This window comes from Rhinatrema bivittatum, chromosome 4 (genome assembly GCF_901001135.1).
Source record: "Rhinatrema bivittatum chromosome 4, aRhiBiv1.1, whole genome shotgun sequence".
In the NCBI taxonomy this organism is placed as follows: Eukaryota; Metazoa; Chordata; class Amphibia; order Gymnophiona; family Rhinatrematidae; genus Rhinatrema; species Rhinatrema bivittatum.
In genome coordinates, this window is record NC_042618.1 from 65514222 (window position 1) to 65531159 (window position 16938).

General features: G+C 41.6%; 1 long non-coding RNA gene across 2 annotated transcripts in view; it reads left to right on the top strand.

The window, feature by feature from the left end:
• Positions 1–16938, top strand: part of LOC115089872 — a 38562-nt gene that overhangs the window by 20034 nt on the left and 1590 nt on the right. For both annotated transcript variants that reach the window (XR_003856258.1, XR_003856257.1), the window contains exon 2: positions 4247–4322. This is a non-coding gene — a long non-coding RNA (uncharacterized LOC115089872). The remainder of the gene's footprint in view (positions 1–4246; positions 4323–16938) is intronic.

Below are 16938 nucleotides of genomic sequence, written 5' to 3' on the forward strand. Positions count from 1 at the left end.
TTAATTTACATGTAAATGCCCCTACTTTGTCAAATATTGAATCTGCATTTTTAGATCAGGTTTTGGCTGGGAACAACTAATTCAAGAACCAACTCATCAACGAGGACACACCTTAGACCTTTTATTTTGTAACACCTCCTACGCCTCTCTAAGCATATTGATATTTCACCCATACCTTGGTCGAACCATTTTCTTATTCAGTTCAAGTTAAGTGTCCAATCCCCTGTCCTTAGAGTAAATAGTTCCCAAGTTGTCTGGAAAAGGAAATGTATTTCTTCAGATTCATTCATTGAAGCTTTATCTGCTCAATCAGCTTTCCAGATTGCCTCTACATGCACAGACACTGTAAATACCTGGAATTCTATTATTTCCTCCACATTAAATTCCTTAGCTCCCCTGAAAAAAGTTATTTCCAAAAAAGAAAAAATTAACACCCCTTGGTTTTCTCAGTTGCTACGTACTCTCAAATCCCTTGTTAGATCAAAAGAACGTAGATGGAGGCAGAATAAATCTGTGCAAACAAAAAACGATTACTATAGTACATTAAGATGTTATAATAAAGAAATCAACAAAGCAAAAAAATCCTTCTTCTCCAAAAAGATTTCTGAAGCCCATGGGAATCCCAATGTTTTGTTTAATATTGTAAAGTCCTTAACTACTATTAATAATCCACACAATTCAAATTACAGTCTTGAAGATTGTAATAAAATAGCATGTCATTTCAAAAACAAAATAGAAATTATCTCTAAGGAGTTCCAGCATCTACCTTTCCCTATTTTCAAAAATCCACCTGCCCATTTGTCCTGGACTGAATTCGAGCTCATCTCTGACTCCACCATTCTGAAAATAATCCAAAAGCAAAAAACAACCAACTCTCCTTTTAACCCCTGTTCTGGAACATTATTCAAAGCTATTGCCCCTTGTACCTGTCAGTTCTTGAGTGATTTGGTTAAAAATCTCTATCGTCCGGTATTTTCCCAGATAACTTAAAAAAAATTGCCATTCTTCCTATCCAAAAAAATAAATCGAAAGATCCTTTAGACCTCAGTAATCTGAGGCCAATAGCCCTGATTTCATCATTGGCCAAACTTATCGAATCAGTAGTTTTAAAACAACTGTCCAACTTTTTAGGCGATAACGACCTTTTGCACACAGGCCAACATGGCTTTAGGAAAGGCCATTCTACAGAAACTTTACTATTATCCTGTTTTGATACAGTATTTCGTGGGTTCGACGCATATACAGACTACATTTTCATCTCTTTAGATATATCCGCAGCGTTCGATACTCTGAACCATCAGATACTCTTATCAGGTTTACAATCTATAGGCATCAAATCCACTGTTCTTTCTTGGTTTCAATCATTTTTAATTAATCGTCATATACACGTACAAGTTAATAATCATTATTCAGACTCATACATATCTTCATCTGGTGTACCACAAGGTTCTTCGCTATCCCCAATACTTTTTAATATATACTTGCTTCCGCTTTGTCACATTCTTACAGCTCTAAATGTCTACTTCCGAATTTATGCAGACGATGTTCAATTACTCATCCCTTATAAAAATTCCTGGTCAGAAACTTTCTCTTTAATATCTTTGGTTCTTTCCACTATTAATACCTGGTTAGACCATAACCGTTTAAAATTGAACCCTTCAAAAACTACCATTACTCATCTTTCTTCCATTTCCAATTCCACCATAGGGCCCCCTTCCCACTTAAATTTCAAGGGCATTCCTATCCCTATTAGTACTTCCACTATTAGCCTAAGTATTACAATCAACTCAGACCTTTCTATGGCCGATCATATTGCAAATATTACAAAAAAAATCTTTCTATAAATTACATCTATTGAAAAGAATCCGACCCTTCCTTTTTCTTAAAGATTATCGAACTGTCTTGCAGTCTTTGATTTTCTCGGGTATGGACTATTGCAATGCCCTACTTTTAGGTTTATCGGACTCTGCTTTATATCCTTTGCAACTAATTCAAAACTCTGCTGCTCGGCTGCTTGCTGGTACCTCACGCCGAAGTCATATTACTCCTGGTCTTATTCTCTCTCCATTGGCTGCCAATTAAATACCGAATTCAGTTCAAAGTGTTATCAATTATTCACTCGCTTATCTATAATACTTCATCTACCTGGCTATGCACTAATCTTCGTATATACAAACCTCCCAGACAATTCAGATCTCTCTCCAAAAATCTTTTAGATGTACCCACAATTAAACTGGCCAAACACGAATTAACTAGAAAAAGGGCTTTTTCTGTAGCCGGCCCTGTTTTATGGAATTCACTCCCAGACTCTCTCCGCCTCATTTCCTCAACACAACAATTTAAAAAATCATTAAAAACTTACTTATTTCAGAAAGCTTACAGTTTACTCTCCAACTTGCAAAATTAACATTCATTTTCATCTCATACACACATCATTTTATTCAAATAGCTACACTCACAAGATATAATACCACAGATTCAATCCACTTACTGTCTAATGATGTAGGGCACAAATGTTCATTGAATTATTTATTTTAATGATAATTTTTAATTTGCTTTTATTTTGGTTTATTATGTGTGTTCGGTTGGATACCGCTTTTATTTTTATTTTTATCTATTATGTATGTTTGGTTGTAAACCGTTTTGATTAATTCTTTGAATTGTAAAGGCGGTATATAAACATTTTTAAATAAATAAAAAAATAAAATAAAATAATAATGGCTTGATTATGAACTGAGAAGGAGAGGTGATCGCGCAGGAAACTACCACTCATACACACAAAGCAAAGCTCTGTATTCTAAGAGAAAGCTCCGCCCTGTGCCGCCCGGAGGACATCACCCAGAGAGTATAGCTAATTCATCCTGCTATCTATGAAAACATTTACAATAAGCAAACTTGCTTTTACGCATGTTCTCATAAAGGAGTTCTACATGTTTAAGAGCTGCCTCTGTTACCTCTTATTGCTGTGAGGTCCTGAGAACCCAACCCAATTGCTGGCCTGCACCTGAGCATCAAGCAGTGGTAACACCAGATCAGGCCTGAAGGCACACTGGTTGGTAACTGCTGTGCTAATGTACCTTCATGAATTATTTATAAGACTATTCTAATACAGTATTATGCTGTTTTGTTTAATCTAGTGTGTAAAAATTATTAGTTTTGCATAATTTTTATTTTTTTGGGCACATAATTCCCCAGGGTGTTCCTTGTAATATGAAAACACTTCTGAATTCTGATACAAAAATGGACACTTATTTATTTATTTAGATTTATATTCCACTTTTCACACTTTTTTCAGCACTTCAAAGTGGATTACATTCAGGTACTGTAGGTATTTCCCTATCCCCAGAGGGCTCATAATCAAAGTTTGTAGCTGAGGCAATGGAGGGTAAAGTGACTTGCCCAAGGTCACAAGGAGCGACAGTGGATTCTAGCAGTTAGCTATGTAAATGGTAATATTAGTATTTTTTGCATTTTATATTCTTATTTTGGCTTTTTGCACATTATTTCCTTTACCTGCAGTTACTAAATTAGCAAAGAGGTATCAGAAAAATTTGCATGCTAATAACATTTATATCCACCGAGATGCCACACAATGGGCCCCAATTGGTATCAGTGGTAAGCACTCAAGATGTCATTTATTTTCCAGTTTTATTAGGACAATTCCCTTACAAAATCTAAACTAATTTCATTGTAACTATTATATTGAAACGTTCAACTATAAAATATTTTTCCTTATCTCAAATTAAGAAACAATCCCAAGGTTCCGCTACTGATAAATTTTCTAAAGTTGGATTACAAATTTTTTTGATGCCATGTTCTTGAAAATAGCTACACATATACTGAATGAATGTTGATACTGGACACTTTTCGAGTGAAAATATAATACCTCTTTGATAATTTAGTAACAAGAATTATTCTCCTTTACCTGCAGAACATCATCAAAAGTTATTGACTATTACCTTGATTAAATTATTCCATTTTATTTAAACAACAGCATTATTCACATGAATAAGAAGTGTACATTGATATTCTTGGTGAATTATATAGTATTAGTGTATATAATGATAAAACCGTTTTTCTTGACTTGTTACAATAATTGTTGAATTTTTGCAACACAGCAATTTTACCGTGCATCATTGATCATGTTTCAGCATCATCTTCATGACGTCCAAGAGCAATGTTTTCAAAAGCAGATCTTTAAATGGAATAGAATGCAGTACCTGATATCTGTTCTTTTTATTTTCAGAACCTTGTGCAATACTTGTGGGAGTCACCAAGAAGACAGAGTGCTTCAGTGAGTTTGAAATTTCAATTGCTTGCGTGTAAGTAAGGGCATTCAGGCTGCATGCACACAAAGTATCCTAAAATCACTTGTATTATTTTAAAGTGCAATTCTGTGACTTTTTAAGATTAGAAATCTTCAGAGAATTCATTATTTAGTATTACAATGACAGTAAAATATGGCACTATAGCATACTCTAGTGGCAGATGAGCTCCACATGTATAAACATATGAAGACTTCCCTTTAAGTCTGCAATGTTTTCTCAACTTATTGCTACTTGATTAAAATGATTATATTTTAACTTTCAGCTGCATACAGTATTTCTCAAAGTTTAAAATTTGGAAATGTAATAAGAATTTCATAAGCTTAAACCGAGCTGACTAGAGATGGGTTAAAAACTGGTTGAATGACAGACGAGAGGGTAGTGGTGAATGGAATTCGCTCCAGGGGAAAGAGGTTGTTAGGAGAGTGCCTCAGACGTTAATCGTTATGCCATTTCTGTTCAAGATTTTAATAAGTGATGATGCAGAGGAGTTTATTTATTTATTGCATTTATTTATCACCTAACCCATGGCTGAGGGCAATGAGCACAGTAACAAGCATAAACATAACATTATTCATCAATTATTTGTCTTTTTGCAGATTTGTTTTAGATAATGGAGTGGACAAGATGAGAGGCATTCCAAGAATGCTTGAGGAGTGGTAAATTCATTAGCAGTTAACACTCAAGCAAAAAAAGTATATTTTTGAGATGCAGAAATCAAAGAAAGCTATACACAATATGCAGTGAGAGAAATATATAGTATACACACATACATATAATATAGTTTCAGAAATCATGTCAAAGTGGCTGATGAACATATATTATCTGTGATTTTGGGAGTAGACTGCAAATAAAATAAAAAATTACATACATATATAAATTAAAAGAAATTATTCCACATTGGCTAATGGCTCTGAAATGGCTGGCTAGGCTGAACTAGGATGTTTCCCCTTACTAGTCACTATACAAAAAAAATTTCAAATTCTGGTCTCACCTCCATAACAGTGATACAAATTTCCTCCATTACCAGATACTTTGTGAAGTAACACAAAACCCTGTAAAAAAGATAATCAGAACCAATAAAGCAAACTTGCCATTCCAAAACACTATTTATTTATTTATAAAATTTATATATCACATAAAGGTAAATTTTACAAACCTGGTATGTGCAAAAACCAGGAGATACGCACATAGGGGCAGATTTTAAAAAAATACGCGAGCGCGTACTTTTGTTCGAGCACCCGGCGCAAACAAGAGTTCACCGGATTTTAATAGATAAGCGCGGCTATCTTTTAAAATCTGGGGTCGGCATGCGCAAGGGGGTGAACATTTGTGCACGCCGAGCCCTGCGCGCGCTGCCTGTTCCCTCTGCCTCCCCCCACCTTCCCCTCCCTTCCCCTACCTAACCCACCCCCCAGCCCTATCTAATCCCCCTACCTTTATTATAAAAGCTACTCCTGCCCGAGGTAGGCGTAACTCGTGCGCGCCGCCCAGCTGCCGGCACGCGATTCTCCAGCCTGGGAGCAGTTTTGGAGGACTCGGCCATACCCCCGAAACGCCCCCGGGCCAGAACCACGCCCGCAGCCCCGCCCCCGGATGACGTGCCACCCCGACACACAGCCCCCAGGAAAGCCCCGGGGCTTAGGCTCGGCACGCACAGGGGGTGGAAGGGGCAGCTTTTCGGGGGTTACGTGTGTACCCCTTTGAAAATCTGTCCCATAGCCAGGCAAAGTGCACTTTGAAAATAGCCTGGCCATGCACGTATCTCTCGGTACGTGCAGAAATGCCAGGCTCTGTGAAAGGGGCGGGCAGGGGGAGGGATGGGGGTCGGTCAGGACAGTATCCTGTTATAGAGTCCATCAAGCTAGGGTGAGAGAAAATTGTAGAAATATCATCTTTATGAGACTTTCCTCACTCCAAATGACGTCAAATCTTCACTGAGGTGTACTGTGCTGTTCGTACATCTCACTCTGCATGTAAAACTGGCCCCTAAACCCTAAACCACCACCAACACCTCACCTCGAGCTACTAGCTGGCCCTCCCATAGAGATATAAATAATTGATTACTCTGAAGGCCTTATAGATAGTTAGTCTCTCTCCCCCGCCCCCCCCCGTGTGCTAATGGTGGTGACCTCTGTGTGCTCTTACAACACATAACAGGATGACCTTGACCAAGGAAACGATTCAGTATTAGACTGTTGCTAAAAAAAAATGATAGTATTTCATAAGAATACTAAGTCTTTGAGCTGCAATAGTGTTACAAGCTGAAATAATATATAACAAGGCAGTGGCCAGAGCCAGAGAATAAGGAGAGGTATTACCAATAGGAAAAAGGAGGTGATAATGCCTTTGTGTTAATAATTGGTGAGACCTCATCTGAAGTAAATTGTTTAGTTTTGGAGGAAGTATTATCAAAAGAATATATACAGGGTTGGCCACTCGCGTGGGGGCTGGGAATAATCTGCTTACTGGATGGCACAGACAAGCCGCCCTTCTTGTCTGGTTGGCCATGTGAAACAGTTCTTCTGTTCCCCATAAGCTTTCCTGTTCCTGATGTACATCTGGGACACTAGTTTGCATGGTACTTGTAGCGAGTGCAGTGAGAGAGCAGTTTATAAGCAACCTGGGGAAATGTTTTACCAACTTAAGGGTAGATTTTAAAAGGTGCGCCGATTTTATAATATGCGCAAAATTAATAAATCTCTAAATTGTTTTTAAATACCAAAATTTTTATTAAATTAAATCCTTCTGAACTGAGGCATTCACATTGTAACATTGTGGCATATGAATGTCATGCCTGCTAATAATTATTATTTTTTATTTTTATTTTACATTTAAAAAGTCTTTCACCAAAATTATTTAAAAGTACTTGCCTCATAGAGATGAGCTGAGTCTGCCTCTGCCCTCCAATCTCTCATGTAAATTCAGGGTATATCGTATCCTTACTCTCATAAATATTCACAGTTGCCAAACATCTCTCTCGCTTCACACAGCTACGTTTCAACACCAAATACGCCTGTCTCGGGAACAGTGCTTCTTACAAAGGATGTTGACTTTCCTTCCTCCTTGGGTTGCTGTGGGACACAGCCAGCCATATTTCCCAAAGACAAATTGACTAAAGCCCCAAAGCAATCTGGGGACTGAAGGAAACTCTGCATCCTTTGTAAGGAGTGGCATTCCTAAGGCAGACATGGTTGGTATCGAAACACAGCCGTGTTAGGCAAGAGGGTATAAATGCTCCTATTCGTAAGGATTTGAAAAAAAAAATAAAATTCTGTTACGTAAAAAACCAACAAGGGCTGTTGATAAAGAGCTATTTAGAGGTTTATTGACTGCACAGTCAGTTCAGCTGTTTCTCTGGACATACAGTATATGCAGGCCATACCACTTTGAATTGTATCCTAAGATTCTTTGTAGTGATTAATTGATTTAATTTGTATTCCACCTTTCGTGACTGGTCAGCCTCTTCAAAGCGGATTTCATTCATACATAATTCCGTCGCCAGGTTTTTATTTTCTGCTCTGCTTCTCCTTTATTTTCTCCTGCCAGCCGTGCAAGAACCACCATTCCTTCCTTTTAATCACTTTGCATCTCTAATGTACAAATAAACAGTCTTTGACTCACATTTGTGTGTACATTTGGCAGAAGCTTGAGCTGGTAAATTTCAGCTCTGCTTTGAGTTCAGGGATTAAGGAAAGAGGTTATGTTTCCACTGGAAAGAGAGAGTGTAGAAACATTATAGGTATTCTTTCAAAGACTGCCTTCCTTCTCTCTTCCCTCTGCAACCACAGTCATGAAATAAGGAAATGTTTAACAAACTGTATTGCTTCTCCATTTTAGTGTCTCCTTTCTCCCCCTGAAGAGCTCTTCTTTAATGTGAGTTGTTACCTGCATCCTTACTCTTTGTTCTGAAAGGAGTTAACGACACTGCTGCCCAATCATGGATCCAGTCTAAGAAATTGCCATGTTGGTCAGACCAAGGTTCCATCAAGCCCAGCATCCTGTTTCCAACAGAGGCCAAAACCAGGCCACAAGAACCTGGCAATTACCCAAACACTAAGAAGAACCCATGCTACTGATGCAATTAATAGCAGTGGCTATTCCCTAAGTATAATTGATTAATAGCCATTAATGGACTTCTCCTCCAAGAACTTTTCCAAACCTTTTTTGAACCCAGCTACACTAACTGCACTAACCACATCCTCTGGCAACAAATTCCAGAGCAGTCTGGAAGTAACCTTATCCTGCCTCAGAGGGGGAAGAGGCTATGCCTTCTAATATCCACCCATGGCACAGAGAAGAACTATGACAGGGGTGGCCAACTCCAGGCCTTGAGAGCCATAAACAGGCCAGGTTTTCAGGATAGCCACAATGAATATGCATGAGATAGTTTTGCATGCATTGCCGCCATTGTGTGCAAATCTATCTCATGCATATGCATTGTGGATATCCTGAAAACCTGGACTGTTTGTGGCTCTCAAGGACCAGAGTTGGCTACCCCTGCCCTATGAAATGAGATTAAAGTCCTAAATTTATATACCCCACAGCAGTGTTTCCCAACCAGTGTGCTATTAGACCTAATCAGGTTTCCAATGGAAATGTCACTATTGCCTGATGCTCAGTCTTTTTCCATTGATAAATATTTATTTATTTATTTAAAATCTTTTCTATACCGTCGTTAAGTTATATACCATCACAATGGTTTACAGAAAGGCACATATAAAAATATGGGAATTAAGTATGTTAATACTATCTATAAAGAGGTGCTATTAAAGTCTGTTTACATATTTTCATAATAAATACTATTTGATGAATGTTATAAATCTTGCACCTTTTTCTACATGTATCAATATTAATTACATGTATAGGCTGAATTAGCCATTACATGTGAATGACATCATCTGATAACACCAAACAAATTCATTTCTCCCAGCTAATAGAGCTTTGAGCTGTACTGAGCATGTGTGGGAGTTTCCTCTTGAGTCTCTTCAGTCATTTTTTGTCCATGCACAGCACGGATGTGAACTTGGTCTCTTCTGATATTTTTTCTCTAAAGGTCCTTAAAATCTTTTAAATTTGATAGTTTTTCTTTAGTTTCTTCTTGTTAAGTTGCCTCACTGCCTGTGCATCCCCACAAAAGCTTTTTTGAATGCTATTAAACCCCCCCCCAAAAAAAAACATGGCCGCATTTTCCACTATGTCCAGCCAGAAGACGTCAATAATGGTGAATTGCTTTAAAAGTTGTATCTGTGGAAAGATTATGTCCCTCACCGATGGGCATGAGCTGTGTTACTGATGGATTGATCTGGAATATGACCAGAAGAATTGCTATGCATGTGGACAGATGTCCCTGTGCTCACAGGATTTTAGGATGCTTTGGATTGAGGTACTGCATAATAGGGATGTGAATCGTTTTTGAACGATTAAAATTATCGTCAGATAATTTTAAAATCGTTAGAGTGCACGATACAATACAAATGCCCTCGATTTATCGTCAGGGGCATTTGTATTGTATCATTAAATAGGGCGCGGGAAAACCGGCACACCAAAACAACTCTAAAACCCACCCCGAAACTTTAAAATAAATCCCCCACCCTCCAGAACCCCCTCAAAATGTTTTAAATTACCTGGGGTCCAGTGGGGGGGGGGGGGTCCCCGGCGCAACCTCCAGCTCTCTGGCCACGGCTGCGTTGAGAAATGGCGCCGGTGGCCCTTTGCCCTTATGTGACAGGGCAAAGGTAGCGCCGGCGCCATTTTGAAGATTGGCAATACGCCGGCGCTACCTTTGCCCTCACTATGTCATATGGGCGACCGTCGCCCGTATGACAGTGAGGGCAAAGGTAGCGCCGGTGCCATTTTGAAGATTGGCAATATGGCCCGCGTGCAGGAGGTCGCTCCCGGACCCCCGCTGGACTTTTGGCAAGTCTTGTGGGGGTCAGGAAGCCCCCCCCAAGCTGGCCAAAAGTCCCTGGGGGTCCAGCGGGGGTCCGGGAGTGATCTCCTGCACGCGTGACGTCGGGAACCAGGAACCAAAATGGCGCCGGCGCTACCTTTGCCCTGTCACATGATAAGGGCAAAGGGCCACCGGCGCCATTTCTCAACGCAGCCATGGCCAGAGAGCTGGAGATCGCGCCGGGACCCTCCCACTGGACCCCAGGTAATTTAAAACATTTTGGGGGGGTTCGGGAGGGTGGGGGATTTGTTTTAAAGGTTCGGGGTCGGTTTTAGGGTTGTTTTGGTGTGCCAGTTTTCCCGCTCTCCCCCGATTTACGATTTTTAACGATTAAAAAAAAAAAAAAAACACGACGATCAGATTTCCCTCCCCCCCCCCAGCCAAAATCAATCGTTAAGACGATCGATCACACGATTCACACCCCTACTGCATAAATCTCTCCAGAGTCGCAATAGGTCCTCGGCCTGCAGTGCAGCCTTGCTGGGAAAAGAGTAGAGCAGGAACTCCTCTAAAAATCGCCTGTTTGCTCAAAACAAAACCACAGGGTTGAGTTCTGCCAACAACCTTGCATTGAAGTCTAAGCAGCATAAGTCACTGGAGCCATCACAGCCTGTGCTATAGAAGCACAATCTCTAAGCAAGTTGCATAGGTACGGACACCATCATTGCAGCCATCAGTTCCATCAGCACAGCTAGCATCAGTGTTCCCAGTGCACGATGCATCCACTTGCCTGACGCATCTTCCACTGATGCACTCAATGTTCAATGCTCCGGCGCTACTGAAATATGCAACCTTGATTCACACCGACGCCTCTACTCTTCAGTCACACAGTGCTCAACATCCCTTACCACACAATCCTGCAGTGCACAATACAAGGACCCATGGCACAGCCCCAATACAACTGATACAATATTGTCGGTCTGCACTGGATTCCTTGACATGCGTCTCCAAAGACTCATCAAAGTATGCCAAGGCATCCAAATACTCTACACCAGGGGTCGGGAACCCATGGCTCGCGAGCCAGATATGGCTCTTTTGAGGGCTGCATCTGGCTCGCAGACAAGTGTCGCCATACTTCGCGGTTCCCCGCTGACCCAGCTGCTCCCCGGTCCTCCGCCGCCCGGGCTTAAAATGCTGTCAGCCCGGGCGGAACGCGGCAGGACAGCTGGAGTCAGCGGCACCGGCGTGCTCTCTTCTCCTCCCCCCCCCCCCCCGCGGCCCGGAAGAGGAAGTGGAGAGCATCGGGTGCCTGCGCGGGAAGAAGAGACCACACTAGCGTGGTCTCTTCTTCCGCGCAGGCACCCGATGCTCACCACTTCCTCTTCCGGGCCGCGGGGGGGGGGGGGGGAGGAGAAGAGAGCACGCCGACTGGAGTCATCCGGGTGCCTGCGCGGGAGTCATCGGGTGTCAGCCGGGTGCCAGCGCTGGAGTCATCGGGTGCCTGCGCGGGTCTTCCCGCGCAGGCACCCGATGCTCTCCACTTCCTCTTCCGGGCCGCGGGAAGAAGAGAGCACGCCGGTGCTCTCTTCTTCCCGCGGCCCGGAAGAGGAAGTGGAGAGCATCGGGTGCCTGCGCGGGAAGAAGACTGCAGCGCGGCTCGGAGGAAAATGAAAATCTTCAACCGCGGCCGATGGGACTCCGCCTTCGCGAGGGCTGAAAATGAAGGAGGTTAGCGTTGGGAGGTGGCTGCTGCTGCCGCGAGTTCCCGGGGGGGGGGGGGGGGGGGGGGGGGGGAAAGGGGGAGAGAGAGAGTGAATGAGCGAGCAAGCATGTGTGTTTGAGATCCTGTGTGTGTGAGTGAGAGATTGCATGTATGTGAATGATTGAGAGCCTGTATATGTGAAAGAGAGTATGTCTGTGATTGAGATCCTGCCTGTGAGAGAGAGAGCATGAATGTAAGTTTACCATTGGGAACCTGTATGTGTAAGTTTGTAATTGAAAACCTGTTTGTTTGAAAGAGTATGTGTGTATGATTGAGATCCTTTGTGTGTGAGAGAGATCATGTGTATGTATGATTAAGAGCCTGTGTGTATAAGTAAGAGAGAGATCATGTGTGTCTGTGTCTGATTGACAGCTGGTTTAGGTGATGGAGCATGTGAGTATGTGATTGAGAGCCTGTGTTTAAATGAGAGAGAGAGAGCATGTGTGTCTGTGTGTGATTGAGAGCTGATTTAGGTGAGGGAGCATGTGAGTATGTGATTGAGAGCCTGTGTGTAAATGAGAGAAAGAGAGGACATGTTTGTAAGCATGTGAATGAGAGTCTGTGTGTGAGAGAAAAAGACAGCATGTATTTATGTGATTGAAAGCCTGTGTGTGTGTAAGCGTGAAAAGATAGACAGCATGTGTGTAAATGTGTAATTAAGAGCCTATATAAGTGAGAGAGAAAAAACATTTGTATATGTGAGTGACTGAGAGCATGTGTGTATAGGTGTGTCATTGAGAGCCAGTGTGAGAGAGAGCGCTGGTATGTGACTGAGAGAGGAGAAAGTTCCAAGCAAACCACCCCACCTCCTGCTAATTCAGAACAATCTCAGGACACCTGGATATCAAACGTTCCCAGGTATGCAGAGCAAAAAAATTTTTGTATCCTTATTATTTTTCATTACTGGATCTTTGTGTCTGCTATTTGAAATATTTTGTTGGTATCTGGAAATGTTTTATATGAGTTTTTAATTATTGGATATTCCACTCATCAGCTGTTTCGAAATATGTTCTTTTTGTTAGTACAGTTTTACTGCTGATGATTTTATATTTCTTGATTTGTTTTATAAGGATGTGTGATGTTTCTTTTTTCCATTGTTACACTGCATACAGAGACTCTGGCTTGTTGCAGTTTCCAATTCAGTTTTTGTCTGCATGCTTCTTGTTATGCGTTTTGGTCTCTTTATTCTATGTTAGGTGAGGGACAGCACGTGATTCAGGTGAGGTTTTCTGCTGGCGTGTAGTTTCTGTGTAGGACTCTATAGCAGCCTGACTTGGTCCGTTTTCCTAATAGGAGATGTATTGGTGTCTTAAGGCCTGGTGTAATATTTTCAGAGACTTATTGTACTTTAAAAGTGTGATCTTACATAAAATGCACACATTTACTTGTATTTAGTTTTAAACATATTGTATGGCTCTCATGGAATTACATTTTAAAATATGTGGCGTTTATGGCTCTCTCAGCCAAAAAGGTTCCTGACCCCTGCTCTACACTATCAAAGCCACCAACAAATCTACCTCAGGCTTCAATTTATCCTACTTCTTTGCCAACACAGCTGTACACAGCCCATCCTAGATCTGCAGGAAAAGGGGTCAGTTTTCCCCTGCCCCCTCCAATAACCAGGGCACTCACCCTGCCTAGACTAATGATGGAAGGACTTCACCTGGAGATCACAGAACTGGTATCCTCTATAGTACACTTACTTCTAACAAACCACCCATTCTCATGCAGGAGCCTATCCTGGTCTTCAAAGATGTCCTGCCACCTACACGAGACCAGAGAACACAACTATTGCTCAACCAAATTGCAGATTTGGTGAAGAGTTTCTTTATCTCTTTGAGGTGATAATGCCCTTGTACAGGTCCTTGGTGAGGCCTCACCTAGAGTACTGCATTCAGTACTGGTGCCTGCATCCCAAAAAGGATAAAGACAGGATAGAGGCAGTCCAAAGAAGAGCGACCAAAATAGTGAGTGGTCAGTAATCGAAGACTTATGAGGAGGGCTGAAGGATCTGAATATGTATACCCTGGAAGAGAGGAGGTGCAGAAGAGATGTGATACAGTTCTTCAGATACCTGAAAAGTTGTAATGATGCACAGTTATCAAACCTTTTCTGTTGGAAAGAAATCAATGGAACTAGGAGTCATGAAATGAAATTCCATGGAGGACAACTCAGAATCATCAGGAAATATTTCTTCATGGAGAGGCTGGTGAATACCTGGAATGCCCTTCCAGAGTTGGTGGTGAAGATGAAACAGTGAAGGAATTCATAGAAACATAGAAATGATGGCAGAAGAAGACCAAATGGCCCATCCAGTCTGCCCAGCAAGTTCCGCACTTTTTTTTTTCTCATACTTATCTGTTACTCTTGGCTCTTAGTAACCTTTTGGTTCTATTTCCCTTTCACCCCCACCATTAATGCAGAGAGCAGTGTTGGAGCTGCATCTAAGTGAAATATCAAGCTTAATTAGTTAGGAGTAGTAGCTGCCGCAATAAGCAAGCTACACCCATGCTTATTTGTTTACCCAGACTATGTAATTCAGTCCTTGTTGGTTGTCTGTATATAGATCTACTTACATTGGTTGCCCATCGAATACAGGATAAAATACTTACATTGGTTGCCCATCGAATACAGGATAAAATACAAGGCCTTATGTATCATATACAAACTAATATATGATAAAGAAGCAGACTGGCTAAACACAGCCTTACAAGTACATGTTCCACAAAGAAACCTCCGCTCAGCAAACAAAGCACTACTAACAATCCCTTCAGTAAAGTCAGCAAAATTAATCCAAGTGAGAGAAAGGGCTTTATCATTGGCTGGGCCCATACTATGGAACATGATGCCCCCCGAACTCAGATTACAGAATAATCTCAAAACTTTTAAGAAAAATCTAAAAACATGGCTCTTTAAAAAAGCCTTCACTAAAGAGTGTGGAGGGTAGAGAAAGAAAGTACAGGGTAATGCAGATGAGAATGAATTTACTCAATCCTACATTTAAGAAGTAATATCTCAAAGAGATAGTAACTCAATAACATACCTGGACTTGACCAACAATACTCAAATAATGATTTTATTTATGAAATTGTAACCGAAATTTATTGGCACCTGTTAGAATGTACGATAACCTACATTTACTTACCTTAGTCTATGTGCCTATTTGTAAACCGTTGCGATGGTATATAACTTAGCGACGGTATAGAAAAGTTTTTAAATAAAAAATAAATCTTCATTCCCCTTGCCGATGAAGCAGAGAGTTATGCTGGATATGCATTGAAAGTGAAGTATCAGACTTTCTTCCCTGCCGTTGAAGCAGAGAGCTATGCTGGATATGCATGAAGTATCAGACTTTCTCCCCTGCCATTGAAGCAGAGAGCTATGCTGGATATGCGTGAAGTATCAGACTTTCTCCCATGCCGTTGAAGCAGAGAGCTATGCTGGATATGCGTGAAGTATCAGTCTTTCTCCCTGCCGTTGAAGCAGAGAGCTATGCTGGATATGCATTGAAAGTGAAGTATCAGGCTGATTTGGTTTGGGGTAGTAACTGCCGTAAAAAGCAAGCTACTCCCCGCTTTTTTGTGAATGCAAATCTTTTTTTTCCTCATTCATTCACGTCCTCTAGACTTTATGGATCCGGAAGGATTTACGCGCGCAGGGCTTTTAAAATCCGCCCCATAATTTGCTTGTCCAATTTGAGACACCTTTTGGGCTTCTTCTTGCACTCATCTGGCCAAGTGAGTGGTGATTCAAGAGACAGTGGATCGCTTGCAGCATTTAGGCTCTATAGTCCCTGTTCCCTAAGAAGAACAAAGAATAGGAAGGGATTCCATCTATTTTGTAGTGCCTAAACAGAGGGAACATTTGGGCCGATCTTGGATTTAAAAGAAGTGAATACGGTCCTCAAGGTTTCTCATTTCCTCATGGAAACTTTGAGGTCTGTCATTACGGCAGTATGCAAAGGAAAATACCTGGCATCTTTCAACTTGTCAGAGGTGGATCTGCATATAGCCATCCAACTGTAGCACCAGAGGTTCCTGATCCTGGGGAACATTTTCAGTTTCAGACCCTTCCCTTTGGTTTGGTGAAGGCTCCTCATACCTTCACCAAGATGATAGTGGTGGTGGCAGCTATATGAAGAAGGGAGGGTGTGTTGGTGCATCCATATCTGGACAATTGGCTCATTTGGGTGAAATTGGAGGTCCTCTGTCAGCATTTGGTACAGAAAGTACTGACATGCCTAAAGTCTTTGGGATGGGTGTTGAATCTGGAGCAGAGCCATCTAAATCCCTTCCCAGACCCTGGAGTATGTGGAGGCTCACTTTGTCATGCTGGCGGGGAGAGTATTTCTCGCAGAAGAGAGGTTGTTTGAAATTGTAGGGTCAGGTTCAACATGTTTGGAATTTGTCCACTTGGCCAAGTATTTCTAAATATCATGCCTCACGTTTTGTCAACAAGGATTCTTCTTTTTTTCTTTAGAGGTTTAACCTTACACCTCCACTGCTACTGATTTTAGGATATGGCAAGATTTTGGAGTTCAGCATTTTCTACTTTATGCTGATTTCCCAGTCTGACAATGCCTGATTACATTGCTAGAGTGTAGGAAGAACAATCAGGGATGCTTATTAGTAGATATTTCCTTTCCTTCCCTGATCCTCTTCCTCCCCTCCGTTGAAGAAGGAACTGCCACTCCTTGTCTGTGCCTCGGTATCTCTGAGGAATCACCCTTGACACCACTGCTTGCCTTTTCATTGTTGGGGATGGCAGTAAAACTGTGGGGGGAGGGGAGAGAGGGGTTCTTGCATTGGGCTATAATTACTGCCAGAATTGTCTCCCTTTGACACAGTAGTTGCTGATGAGTTCGCACTTGAGGCTTACAAGTAGTGCATTACAGCTGCTGCAACTCCCAGAGCACTGCCGTGGAGGAACAGAATGGAGAAGAAACACGATTGGCTAAA